This window comes from Hemiscyllium ocellatum, chromosome 1, assembly GCF_020745735.1.
Source record: "Hemiscyllium ocellatum isolate sHemOce1 chromosome 1, sHemOce1.pat.X.cur, whole genome shotgun sequence".
Lineage (NCBI taxonomy): Eukaryota > Metazoa > Chordata > Chondrichthyes > Orectolobiformes > Hemiscylliidae > Hemiscyllium > Hemiscyllium ocellatum.
Window position 1 is genome coordinate 4,067,457 of NC_083401.1, and position 13,392 is coordinate 4,080,848.

Genomic DNA, 13,392 nt, shown 5'->3' on the forward strand with positions numbered 1-13,392 from the left:
GTACACTCTCTGTATACCCTGAACAATACAGCCCTGTACACTCACAGTAAAACCTGAACAATACAGCCGTGTACACTCTCTGTACACCCTGAACAATACAGCCCTGTACACTCTCTGTAAACCCTGAACAATACAGCCTGTACACTCACAGTAAACCCTGAACAATACAGCCCTGTACACTGACAGTACACCCTGAACAATACAGCCCTGTACACTCTCTGTAAACCCTGAACAATACAGCCCTGTACACTCTCTGTAAACCCTGAACAATACAGCCCTGTACACTCTCTGTAAACCCTGAACAATACAGCCCTGTACACTCTCTGTACACCCGAACAATACAGCCCTGTATACTCTCTGTATACCCTGAACAATTCAGCCCTGTATATTCTCTGTAAACCCTGAACAATACAGCCGTGTACACTCTCTGTACACCCTGAACAATACAGCCCGGTACACTCTCTGTAAACCCTGAACAATACAGCCCTGTACACTCACAGTAACCCTGAACAATACAGCCCTGTACACTCTCTGTACACCCTGAACAATACAGCCCTGTACACTCACAGAAAACCCTGAACAATACAGCCCTGTACACTCACAGTATACCCTGAACAATACAGCCCTGTACACTCTCTGTAAACCCTGAACAATACAGCCCTGTACACTCTCTGTAAACCCTGAACAATACTGCCCTGTACACTCTCTGTAAACCCTGAACAATACAGCCCTGTTCACTCACAGTAAACCCTGAACAATACAGCCCTGTACACTATCTGTATACCCTGAACAATACAGCCCTGTACACTCTCAGTAAACCCTGAACAATACAGCCCTGTACACTCTCTGTAAACCCTGAACAATACAGCCCTGTACACTCTCTGTATACCCTGAACAATACAGCCCTGTACACTCACAGTAAACCCTGAACAATACCGCCCTGTACACTCTCTGTACACCCTGAACAATACAGCCCTGTACACTCTCTGTAAACCCTGAACAATACAGCCCTGTACACACACAGTAAACCCTGAACAATACAGCCCTGTACACTCTCTGTATACCCTGAACAATACAGCCCTGTACACTCTCTGTAAACCCTGAACAATACAGCCCTGTACACTCTCTGTAAACCCTGAACAATACAGCCCTGTACACTCTCTGTAACCCTGAACAATACAGCCCTGTACACTCTCTGTAAACCTGAACAATACAGCCTGTACACTCACAGTAAACCCTGAACAATACAGCCCTGTACACTGACAGTACACCCTGAACAATACAGCCCTGTACACTCTCTGTACACCCTGAACAATACAGCACGGTACACTCTCTGTAAACCCTGAACAATACAGCCCTGGACACTCACAGTAAACACTGAACAATACAGCCCTGTACACTCACAGTAAACCCTGAACAATACAGCCCTGTACACTCTCTGTACACCCTGAACAAAACAGCCCTGTACACTCTCTGTAAACCCTGAACATACAGCCCTGTACACTCTCTGTAAACCTGAACAATACAGCCCTGTACACTCACAGTAAACCCTGAACAATACAGCCCTGTACACTCTCTGTACACCCTAACAATACAGCCCAGTACACTCTCTGTATACCCTGAACAATACAATGCTGTACACTCTCTGTAAACCCTGAACAATACAACCCTGTAAACTCTGTGTAAACCCTGAACAATACAGCCCTGTACACTCTCTGTAAACCCTGAACAATACAGCCCTGTACACTCTCTGTATACCCTGAACAATACAGCCCTGTACACTCTCTGTAAACCCTGAACAATACCGCCCTGTACACTCTCTGTAAACCCTGAACAATACAGCCCTGTACACTCTCTGTAAACCCTGAACAATACAGCCCTGTACACACACAGTAAACCCTGAACAGTACAGCCCTGTACACTCTCTGTATACCATGAACAATACAGCCCTGTACACACTCTGTAAACCCTGAACAATACAGCCCTGTGCACTCTGTGTACACCCTGAACAATACAGCCCTGTATACTGTCTTTAACCCTAAACAATACAGCCCTGTACACTCTCTGTACACCCTGAACAATACAGCCCTGTACACTCACAGTAAACCCTGAACAATACAGCCCTGTACACTGACTGTACACCCTGAACAATACAGCCCTGTACACTCTCTGTACACCCTGAACAATACAGCCCGGTACACTCTCTGTAAACCCTGAACAATACAGCCCTGTACACTCACAGTAAACACTGATCAATACAGCCCTGTACACTCACTGTAAACCCTGAACAATACAGCCCTGTACACTCTCTGTACACCCTGAACAATACAGCCCTGTACACTCTCTGTAAACCCTGAACGATACAGCCCTGTACACTCTCTGTAAACCCTGAACAATACAGCCCTGTAGACTCTCTGTAAACCCTGAACAATACAGCCCTGTACACTCTCTGTACACCCTGAACAATACAGCCCTGTACACTCTCTGTATACCCTGAACAATACAGCCCTGTACACTCTCTGTACCCTGAACAATACAGCCCTGTACACTCACAGTAAACCCTGAACAATACAGCCCTGTACACTCTCTGTAAACCCAGAACAATACAGCCCTGTACACTCTCTGTATACCATGAACAATACAGCCCTGTAAACTCTCTGTGAACGCTGAACAATACAGCCCTGTGCACTCTCTGTACACCCTGAACAATACAGCCCTGTACACTCTCTGTATATCCTGAACAATGCAGCCCTGTACGCTCACAGTAAACCCTGAACAATACAGCCCTGTACACTCTCAGTACACCCTGAACAATACAGCCCTGTACACTCTCTGTACACACTAACAATACAGCCCTGTACACTGTCTGTATACCCTGAACAAGACAGCCCTGTACACTCAGAGTAAACCCTGAACAATACAGCCCTGAACACTCTCTGTACACCCTGAACAATACAGCCCTGTATACTCTCTGTATACCCTGAACAATACAGCCCTGTATATTCTCTGTAAACGCTGAACAATACAGCCCTGTACACTCTCTGTACACCCTGAACAATACAGCCCGGTACACTCTCTGTATACCCTGAACAATACAGCCCTGTACACTCACAGTAAAACCTGAACAATACAGCCGTGTACACTCTCTGTACACCCTGAACAATACAGCCCTGTACACTCTCTGTAAACCCTGAACAATACAGCCCTGTACACTCACAGAAAACCCTGAACAATACAGACCTGTACACTCACAGTACACCCTGAACAATACAGCCCTGTACACACTCTGTAAACCCTGAACAATACAGCCCTGTACACTTTCTGTAAACCCTGAACAATACAGCCCTGTACACTCTCTGTAAACCCTGAACAACACAGCCCAGTACACTCTCTGTACACTCGAACAATACAGCCCTGTATACTCTCTGTATACCCTGAACAATACAGCCCTGTATATTCTCTGTAAACCCTGAACAATACAGCCCTATACACTCTCTCTACACGCTGAACAATACAGCCCGGTACACTCTCTGCATACCCTGAACAATACAGCCCTGTACACTCACAGTAAACCCTGAACAATACAGCCCTGTACACTCTCTGTAACCCTGAACAATACAGCCCTGTACACTCACAGTAAACCCTGAACAATACAGCCCTGTACACTCTCAGTAAACCCTGAACAATACAGCCCTGTACACTCTCTGTAAACCCTGAACAATACAGCCCTGTACACTCTCTGTAAACCCTGAACAATACTGCCCTGTACACTCTCTGTAAACCCTGAACAATACAGCCCTGTTCACTCTCTGTAAACCCTGAACAATACAGCCCTCTACACTCTCTGTATACCCTGAACAATACAGCCCTGTACACTCACTGTAAACCCTGAACAATACAGCCCTGTACACTCTCTGTAAACCCTGAACAATACAGCCCTGTACACTCTCTGTATACCCTGAACAATACAGCCGTGTACACTCACAGTAAACCCTGAACAATACCGCCGTGTACACTCTCTGTACACCCTGAACAATACAGCCCTGTACACTCTCTGTAAACCCTGAACAATACAGCCCTGTACACACACAGTAAACCCTGAACAATACAGCCCTGTACACTCTCTGTAAACCTGAACAATACAGCCCTGTAAACACTCTGTAAACCCTGAACAATACAGCCCTGTGCACTCTGTGTACACCCTTAACAATACAGCCCTGTATACTGTCTTTAACCCTAAACAATACAGCCCTGTACACTCTCTGTACACCCTGAACAATTCAGCCCTGTACACTCTCTGTAAACCCTGAACAATACAGCCCTGTACACTCACAGAACACCCTGAACAATACAGCCCTGTACACTCTCTGTACACCCTGAACAATACAGCACTGTACACTCTCTGTAAACCCTGAACAATACAGCCCTGGACACTCACAGTAAACACTGAACAATACAGCCCTGTACACTCACAGTAAACCATGAACAATACAGCCATGTACACTCTCTGCACACCCTGACAATACAGCAGTGTACACTCTCTGTAAACCCTGAACAATACAGCCCTGTACACTCTCTGTAAACCCTGAACAATACAGCCCTGTAGACTCACAGTAAACCCTGAACAATACAGCCCTGTACACTCTCTGTACACCCTGAACAATACAGCCCAGTACACTCTCTGTATACCCTGAACAATACAATGCTGTACACTCTCTGTATACCCTGAACAATACAACCCTGTAAACTCTGTGTAAACCCTGAACAATACAGCCCTGTACACTCTCTGTAAACCCTGAACAATACAGCCCTGTACACTCTCTGCATACCCTGAACAATACAGCCGTGTACACTCTCTGTAAACCCTGAACAATACCGCCGTGTACACTCTCTGTACACCCTGAACAATACAGCCCTGTACACTCTCTGTAAACCCTGAACAATACAGCCCTGTACACTCTCTGTAAACCCTGAACAATACAGCCCTGTACACTCTCTGTATACCCTGAACAATACAGCCCTGTACACTCTCTGTAAACCCTGAACAATACAGCCCTGTACACTCTGTGTACACCCTGAACAATACAGCCCTGTACACTCTCTGTAACCCTGAACAATACAGCCCTGTACACTCTCTGTACACCCTGAACAATACAGCCCTGTACACTCACAGTAAACCCTGAACAATACAGCCCTGTACACTCACAGAAACCCTGAACAATACAGCCCTGTACACTCTCTGTACACCCTGAACAATACAGCCCGGTACACTCTCTGTAAACCCTGAACAATACAGCCCTGTACACTCTCTGTAAACCCTGATCAATACAGCCCTGTACACTCTCTGTAAACCCTGAACAATACAGCCATGTACACTCTCTGTACACCCTGAACAATACAGCAGTGTACACTCTCTGTAAACCCTGAACGATACAGCCCTGTACACTCTCTGTAAACCCTGAACAATACAGCCCTGTAGACTCACAGTAAACCCTGAACAATACAGCCCTGTACACTCTCTGTACACCCTGAACAATACAGCCCAGTACACTCTCTGTATACCCTGAACAATACAGCCCTGTACACTCTCTGTATACCCTGAACAATACAACCCTGTAAACTCTGTGTAAACCCTGAACAATACAGCCCTGTGCACTCTGTGTACACCCTGAACAATACAGCCCTGTATACTCACTGTAAACCCTGAACAATACAGCCCTATACACTCTCTGTAAACCCTGAACAATAAAGCCCTGTACACTCTCTGTAAACCCTGAACAATACAGCCCTGTACACTCTCTGTAAACCCAGAACAATACAGCCCTGTACACTCTCTGTATACCCTGAACAATACAGCCCTGTAAACTCTCTGTGAACGCTGAACAATACAGCCCTGTGCACTCTGTGTACACCCTGAACAATACAGCCCTGTACACTCTCTGTATATCCTGAACAATACAGCCCTGTACTCTCACAGTAAACCCTGAACAATACAGCCCTGTACGCTCTCTGTACACCCTGAACAATACAGCCCTGTACACTCTCTGTAAACCCTGAACAATACAGCCCTGTATACTCACAGTAAACCCTGAACAATACAGCCCTGTACACTCTCTGTAAACCCTGAACAATAAAGCCCTGTACACTCTCTGTACACCCTGAACAATACAGCCCTGTACACTCACTGTAAACCCTGAACAATACAGCCCTGTACACTCTCTGTACACCCTGAACAATACAGCCCTGTACACTCTCTGTAAACCTGAACAATACAGCCCTGTACACTCTCTGTTTACCCTGAACAATACAGCCCTGTACACTCTCAGTAAACCCTGAACAATACAGCCCTGTAAACTCTCTGTAAACCCAGAACAATACAGCCCTGTACACTCTCTGTATACCATGAACAATACAGCCCTGTAAACTCTCTGTGAACGCTGAACAATACAGCCCTGTGCACTCTGTGTACACCCTGAACAATACAGCCCTGTACACTCTCTGTATATCCTGAACAATACAGCCCTGTACGCTCACAGTAAACCCTGAACAATACAGCCCTGTACACTCACAGTACACCCTGAACAATACAGCCCTGTACACTCTCTGTACGCCCTGAACAATACAGCCCTGTACACTCACTGTATACCCTGAACAATACAGCCCTGTATATTCTCTGTAAACCCTGAACAATACAGCCCTATACACTCTCTGTACACCCTGAACAATACAGCCCTGTACACTTTCTGTATACCCTGAACAATACAGCCGTGTACACTCAGAGTAAACCATGAACAATACAGCCCTGTACACTCTCTGTACACCCTAACAATACAGCCCTGTATACTCTCTGTATACCCTGAACAATACAGCCCTGTATATTCTCTGTAAACCCTGAACAATACAGCCCTATACACTCTCTGTACACCCTGAACAATACAGCCCGGTACACTCTCTGTATACCCTGAACAATACAGCCCTGTACACTCACAGTAAAACCTGAACAATACAGCCTGTACACTCTCTGTACACGCTGAACAATACAGCCCTGTACACTCTCTGTAAACCCTGAACAATACAGCCCTGTACACTCACAGAAAACCCTGAACAATACAGCCCTGTACACTGACAGTACAACCTGAACAATACAGCCCTGTACACTCTCTGTAAACCCTGAACAATACAGCCCAGTACACTTTCTGTAAACCCTGAACAATACAGCCCTGTACACTCTCTGTATACCCTGAACAATACAGCCCTGTACACTCTCTGTAAACACTGAACAATACAGCCCTGTACACTCTCTGTATACCCTGAACAATACAGCCCTGTACACTCTCTGTAAACCCTGAACAATACAGCCCTGTACACTCTCTCTACACGCTGAACAATACAGCCCTGTACACTCTCTGTATACCCTGAACAATACAGCCCTGTACACTCACAGTAAACCCTGAACAATACAGCCATGTACACTCTCTGTACAACCTGAACAATACAGCCCTGTACACTCACAGAAAACCCTGAACAATACAGCCCTGTACACTGACAGTACACCCTGAACAAGACAGCCCTGTACACTCTCTGTAAACCCTGAACAATACAGCCCTGTACACTTCTGTAAACCCTGAACAATACAGCCCTGTACACTTTCTGTAAACCCTGAACAATACAGCCCTGTACACTCTCTGAAAACCCTGAACAATACAGCCCTGTACACTCTCTGTAAACCCTGAACAATACAGCCCTGTACACTCTCTGTATACCCTGAACAATACAGCCCTGTACACTCACTGTAAACCCTGAACAATACAGCCCTGTACACTCTCTGAACACCCTGAACAATACAGCCCTGTACACTCTCTGTACAACCTGAACAATACAGCCCGGTACACTCTCTGTAAACCCTGAACAATACAGCCCTGGACACTCACAGTAAACACTGAACAATACAGCCCTGTACGCTCACAGTAAACCATGAACAATACAGCCATGTACACTCACTGTACACCCTGAACAATACAGCCCTGTACACTCTCTGTAAACCCTGAACGATACAGCCCTGTACACTCTCTGTAAACCCTGAACAATACAGCCCTGTAGACTCACAGTAAACCCTGAACAATACAGCCCTGTACACTCTCTGTACACCCTAACAATACAGCCCTGTACACTCTCTGTAAACCCTGAACAATACAGCCCTGTACACTCTCTGTATACCCTGAACAATACAGCCCTGTAAACTCTCTGTAAACCCTGAACAATACAGCCCTGTGCACTCTCTGTAAACCCTGAACAATACAACCCTGTACACTCAGAGTAAACCCTGAACAATACAACCCTATACACTCACAGTAAACCCTGAACAATACAGCCCTGTACACTCTCTGTACACCCTGAACAATACAGCCTGTACACTCTCTGTAAACCCTGAACAATACAGCCCTGTACACTCTCTGTAAACCCTGAACAATACAGCCCTGTACACTCACAGTAAACCCTGAACAATACAGCCCTGTACACTCTCTGTAAACCCTGAACAATACAGCCCTGTACACTCTCTGTATACCCTGAACAATACAGCCCTGTACACTCACTGTAAACCCTGAACAATACAGCCCTGTACACTCTCTGTACACCCTGAACAATACAGCCCTGACACTCTCTGTAAACCCTGAACAATACAGCCCTGTACACTCACAGTAAACCCTGAACAATACAGCCCTGTACACTCTCTGTACACCTGAACAATACAGCCCTGTACACTCTCTGTAAACCCTGAACAATACAGCCCTGTACACTCTCTGTAAACCCTGAACAATACAGCCCTGTACACTCTCTGTATACCCTGAACAATACAGCCCTGTACACTCTCTGTAAACCTGAACAATACAGCCCTGTACACTCTCTGTACACCCTGAACAATACAGCCCTGTACACTCTCTGTACACCCTGAACAATACAGCCCTGTACACTCTCTGTAAACCTGAACAATACAGCCCTGTACACTCTCTGTATACCCTGAACAATACAGCCCTGTACACTTCTGTAAACCCTGAACAATACAGCCCTGTACACTCTCTGTAACCCTGAACAATACAGCCCTGTACACTCTCTGTACACCCTGAACAATACAGCCCTGTACACTCTCAGTAAACCCTGAACAATACAGCCCTGTACACTGACAGTATACCCTGAACAATACAGCCCTGTACACTCACAGTACACCCTGAACAATACAGCCCTGTACACTCTCTGTACACCCTGAACAATACAGCCTGTACACTCTCTGTACACCCTGAACAATACAGCCCTGTACACTCTCTGTAAACCTGAACAATACAGCCCTGTACACTCACAGTAAACCCTGAACAATACAGCCCTGTACGCTCTCTGTACACCCTGAACAATACAGACCTGTACACTCTCTGTAAACCCTGAACAATACAGCCCTGTACACTCTCTGTAAACCCTGAACAATACAGCCCTGTACACTCACAGTAAACCCTGAACAATACAGCCCTGTACACTCTCTGTACACCCTAACAATACAGCCCTGTACACTCTCTGTATACCCTGAACAATACAGCCCTGTACACTCACAGTACACCCTGAACAATACAGCCCTGTACACTCTCTGTACACCCTGAACAATACAGCCCTGTACACTCTCTGTTAACCCTGAACAATACAGCCCTGTACACTCACAGTAAACCCTGAACAATACAGCCCTGTACGCTCTCTGTACCCCCTAACAATACAGCCCTGTACACTCTCTGTAAACCCTGAACAATACAGCCCTGTACACTCTCTGTACAACCTGAACAATACAGCCCTGTACACACTCTGTATACCCTGAACAATACAGCCCTATACACTCACAGTAAACCCTGAACAATACAGCCCTGTACACTCTCTGTACACCCTGAACAATACAGCCGTGTACACTCTCTGTACACCCTGAACAATACAGCCCTGTACACTCTCTGTAAACTCTGAACAATACAGCCCTGTACACTCTCTGTATACCCTGAACAATACAGCCCTGTACGCTTCCAGTAAACCCTGAACAATACAGACCTGTACACTCTCTGTTTACCCTGAACAATACAGCACTGTACACTCTCTGTACACCCTGAACAATACAGCCCTGTACACTCACAGAAAACCCTGAACAATACAGCCCTGTAAACTGACAGTACACCCTGAACAATACAGCCCTGTACACTGACAGAACACCCTGAACAATACAGCCCTGTACACTCTCTGTACACCCTGAACAATACAGCACGGTACACTCTCTGTTACCCCTGAACAATACAGCCCTGGACACTCACAGTGAACACTGAACAATACAGCCCTGTACGCTCACAGTAAACCATGAACAATACAGCCATGTACACTCTCTGCACACCCTGAACAATACAGCAGTGTACACTCTCTGTAAACCCTGAACGATACAGCCCTGTACACTCTCTGTAAACCCTGAACAATACAGCCCTGTAGACTCACAGTAAACCCTGAACAATACAGCCCTGTACACTCTCTGTACACCCTAACAATACAACCCAGTACACTCTCTGTATACCCTGAACAATACAATGCTGTACACTCTCTGTATACCCTGAACAATACAACCCTGTAAACTCTCTGTAAACCCTGAACAATACAGCCCTGTGCACTCTGTGTACACCCTGAACAATACAGCCCTGTATACTCTCTGTAAACCCTGAACAATACAACCCTGTACACTCTCTGTATACCCTGAACAATACAGCCGTGTACACTCAGAGTAAACCCTGAACAATACACCCTGTACACTCACAGTAAACCCTGAACAATAAAGCTGTGTACACTCTCTGTACACCCTGAACAATACAGCCCTGCACACTCACAGTAAACCCTGAACAATACAGCCCGGTACGCGCTCTGTACACCCTAACAATACAGCCCTGTACACTCTCTGTTAACCCTGAACAATACAGCCCTGTACACTCTCTGTAAACCCTGAACAATACAGCCCTGTACACTCACAGTAAACCCTGAACAATACAGCCCTGTACGCTCTCTGTACACCCTAACAATACAGCCCTGTACACTCTCTGTAAACCCTGAACAATACAACCCTGTACACTCTCTGTATACCCTGAACAATACAGCCCTGTACACTCACAGTACACCCTGAACAATACAGCCCTGTACACTCTCTGTAAACCCTGAACAATACAGCCCTGTACACTCTCTGTTAACCCTGAACAATACAGCCCTGTACACTCACAGTAAACCCTGAACAATACAGCCCTGTACGCTCTCTGTACACCCTAACAATACAGCCCTGTACACTCTCTGTAAACCCTGAACAATACAGCCCTGTACACTCTCTGTACAACCGAACAATACAGCCCTGTACACACTCTGTATACCCTGAACAATACAGCCCTATACACTCACAGTAAACCCTGAACAATACAGCCCTGTACACTCTCTGTACACCCTGAACAATACAGCCGTGTACACTCTCTGTACACCCTGAACAATACAGCCCTGTACACTCTCTGTAAACCCTGAACAATACAGACCTGTACACTCTCTGTATACCCTGAACAATACAGCCCTGTACGCTTCCAGTAAACCCTGAACAATACAGACCTGTACACTCTCTGTGAACGCTGAACAATACAGCCCTGTGCACTCTGTGTACACCCTGAACAATACAGCCCTGCACACTCTCTGTATATCCTGAACAATACAGCCCTGTACGCTCACAGTAAACCCTGAACAATACAGCCCTGTACACTGACAGTACACCCTGAACAATACAGCCCTGTACACTCTCTGTACGCCCTAACAATACAGCCCTGTATACTCACTGTATACCCTGAACAATACAGCCCTGTATATTCTCTGTAAACCCTGAACAATACAGCCCTATACACTCTCTGTACACCCTGAACAATACAGCCCTGTACACTTTCTGTATACCCTGAACAAGACAGCCGTGTACACTCAGAGTAAACCATGAACAATACAGCCCTGTACACTCTCTGTACACCCTAACAATACAGCCCTGTATACTCTCTGTATACCCTGAACAATACAGCCCTGTATATTCTCTGTAAACCCTGAACAATACAGCCCTATACACTCTCTGTACACCCTGAACAATACAGCCCGGTACACTCTCTGTATACCCTGAACAATACAGCCCTGTACACTCACAGTAAAACCTGAACAATACAGCCGTGTACACTCTCTGTACACCTGAACAATACAGCCCTGTACACTCTCTGTAAACCCTGAACAATACAGCCCTGTACACTCACAGAAAACCCTGAACAATACAGACCTGTACACTGACAGTACAACCTGAACAATACAGCCCTGCACACTCTCTGTAAACCCTGAACAATACAGCCCAGTACACTTTCTGTAAACCCTGAACAATACAGCCCTGTACACTCTCTGTATACCCTGAACAATACAGCCCTGTACACTCTCTGTACACTCGAACAATACAGCCCTGTATACTCTCTGTATACCCTGAACAATTCAGCCCTGTATATTGTCTGTAAACCCTGAACAATACAGCCCTATACACTCTCTCTACACGCTGAACAATACAGCCCTGTATACTCTCTGTATACCCTGAACAATACAGCCCTGTACACTCACAGTAAACCCTGAACAATACAGCCATGTACACTCTCTGTACAATCTGAACAATACAGCCCTGTACACTCACAGAAAACCCTGAACAATACAGCCCTGTACACTGACAGTACACCCTGAACAAGACAGCCCTGTACACTCTCTGTAAACCCTGAACAATACAGCCCTGTACACTTTCTGTAAACCCTGAACAATACAGCCCTGTACACTTTCTGTAAACCCTGAACAATACAGCCCTGTACACTTACAGAAAACCCTGAACAATACAGCCCTGTACACTCTCTGTAAACCCTGAACAATACAGCCCTGTACACTCTCTGTATACCCTGAACAATACAGCCCTGTACAATCACAAAAAACCCTGAACAATACAGCCCTGTACACTGACAGAACACCCTGAACAATACAGCCCTGTACACTCTCTGTACACCCTGAACAATACAGCACGGTACACTCTCTGTAAACCCTGAACAATACAGCCCTGGACACTCACAGTAAACACTGAACAATACAGCCCTGTACGCTCACAGTAAACCATGAACAATACAGCCATGTACACTCACTGCACACCCTGAACAATACAGCAGTGTACACTCTCTGTAAACCCTGAACGATACAGCCCTGTACACTCTCTGTAAACCCTGAACAATACAGCCCTGTAGACTCACAGTAAACCCTGAACAATACAGCCCTGTACACTCTCTGTACACCCTAACAATACAGCCC